The 2,392-nt window shown below is 35.0% G+C and overlaps 1 pseudogene; it reads right to left on the bottom strand.

Moving 5' to 3' along the window:
- Window positions 1–360: 360 nt before the first annotated feature.
- LOC120154685 lies at window positions 361–1,660 on the bottom strand (annotated as a pseudogene).
- Window positions 1,661–2,392: the final 732 nt, after the last annotated feature.

Genomic DNA, 2,392 nt, shown 5'->3' with positions numbered 1-2,392 from the left:
AGATTAATCGAAACCTGCAGTGATCCGTAAGGGATGAATATGGTGACAAAAAAAATCCCCAAAACATATAATGGGTATTCCCAAAACCGTACTCACAAATGTCGGAGACGGAATGGGTAATGCAAAACCATCCCCGCCCGGCCCCGTTAAGATGAGAATAATATTTTATTTGTATCGCAAATATAAATTTTTATTTTTTAAAAAAAATACCTTATGTGAAATAATATCGTCTAAGACCGTGACGAAACTAAATGGATGCTGGAGGGGCTGTAGCCTCAATCCCCAAAAAAAATTAAATATTTATTAGATAATTATAAATTACCGTCTCACTATAAAAAATATTACACTTTACCCTACAAATTAAGATCCTAACTCTGCCCTGATATAAAAAGCGGGCAGGAATTGAAGAAGCATCAATGACTTTAGGGTTGGTAGAGGCCCAATTATAAATATCATGTCGCAGAACATCTCCCATTCCAACAAGAGACGTGACATTTAATGCAGTAATGTCAGCAGATATACCTAATGTCTGCAGTAATGTCCTGATATAAATATCATGTATTAGTGTATGAGTGGCTGACCTCTGAACCGCATCTGAAAAAAGTTGAAGTTCTTCAGATGTGCCATATGAATCGTATGTGTCATCCATAGTTGATATCATAGTTGTTTCTTTTATTAATATCTCCCTAGCGAAAGAGTACTTGGGCTCAAAGTACATTCCCAACATCCAAAGTAGCACTCTACCAATCTATCTCATGCAAATGGTAGTTTGTGGTAAAATCTAAATCTTTCCAACACCTGAAAACAAAACACATAATTATGAATAATTTTTTCCCTTTAAATTAGGTTAAAATCGAATATGAATTAGTGGTAAATGAGTAGAATGTTGCATAGAGAGCTTGCATATCTCTTCCTTGTGTGAATTCTGTAACAGGTTGAAATCCAACACTGCAAACTTCAGCAATGTTTTGTCGTGTGAAGCATCGTCTTTATAAACGATAATGTATCGCCTAGCCTCCAACCTTGGCAGGCCTTGCGGATGGGTGGGTTGGTATAGAGCATTGGAGACCAAGGCTGAAAGGGGATACTCCACAATTTCAGTAGCTTTGACTAACTCAAGATGATAGTGGTGAACGCAAGGGCTTCTTCCTGTATGTGTTCCCCATGAACAAGTAAACACGCAGCTTCGTATAGTTCCAGCAACCTTTCACATTACTTGTTAAGGACTTGCTGAAGTTTTCTTCACCATCAGTGAACTTGTTGAACGTTTCTGTTCAATCGAATAAAAAATTGACAACCCTAATTAGACCCTCACCTAAACAAGATAAAACTGGATTTCATGCGCAAAATAGAAGGCGCAAGACTCACCACAGGGAGTATTAAATCCACTTTCTCTATGCAATCGAAATCCAAGAGAAACAGCCCCAAGAGTTTGGTCATATTTGTAGTGATGCTAATGAACCCTGTGCAATGCTTCCTCTATCTCTCTTTCGAAATGGTAATTCACTCCTAACCGGTTGATTGTATCAATCAAAAGCAATTTGTGCAGCAACTCCGGCTCATCATCCACGTCTACCTTAATCATCCTTCTTTCTTCTTCTCTCAATTCTTCGTGCTGCAGTTGAGTTTCACCATCATTGTTCTTCACAATTGTATACATTATTAGATATGGTTATACCACTCTACTTAATAGAAATCCTACAACACTTTTATTGCAGGCTTGCATTAGACGAGCCAATACACATATATAGTATATAAATTCTTTAAATTTTAGAAGGACATAAGAAAATATCACCCCAAGTTGGCTAAGGGACGATTTTGAGGGAAAATTTTGAGTGACTAAATATTTAATTTACCATTGGTTTCTTTAAAAACGTTGACAATTTGGGGCAAACAGATAACGATTTAAACTTCAGGGGGCAAAATGTCTCGAAAATACTTTAGGGGCAACTTTATACAAATTGTACACTTTAGGGACTAATGGTGCATTTAAGCTTTTTTTTTAACTGATTGGCAATGCACACACACTCTGTAGACGTAACAGCTTGAACCTATGTCATCTAGGTAATAACATTTTTCCCAATATCCATATAGAGAACAAACATTAATTAAAATAATTTATTTTATGCACGAATTAAGCTGTTCCAGTGGTTAACGCGATAATTGTTATCTCTAGAGGTCCCGAGTTATAGCATATTGAATGTCAAGGGTGTTTAAGCATTCATTGTCAAATGAGTTGATAGACTTTCGAACAAATACCACATTGTAATCACTCTTATATTAATAAAAAAATAATTTATTTTATTTTTAGTATTTTTATATTTAATTTTAACAATTTTTTCTTATTTTAGAAATTTTATATTTTTTTTGAATATATTTAAATATTTTAAAC

Source organism: Hibiscus syriacus, unplaced genomic scaffold (genome assembly GCF_006381635.1).
Source record: "Hibiscus syriacus cultivar Baekdansim isolate YM2019G1 unplaced genomic scaffold, ASM638163v2 tig00111146_pilon, whole genome shotgun sequence".
In the NCBI taxonomy this organism is placed as follows: domain Eukaryota; kingdom Viridiplantae; phylum Streptophyta; class Magnoliopsida; order Malvales; family Malvaceae; genus Hibiscus; species Hibiscus syriacus.
Note: the sequence above shows the minus strand (reverse complement) of the source record. Positions and strands in the feature narration are given on the sequence as shown.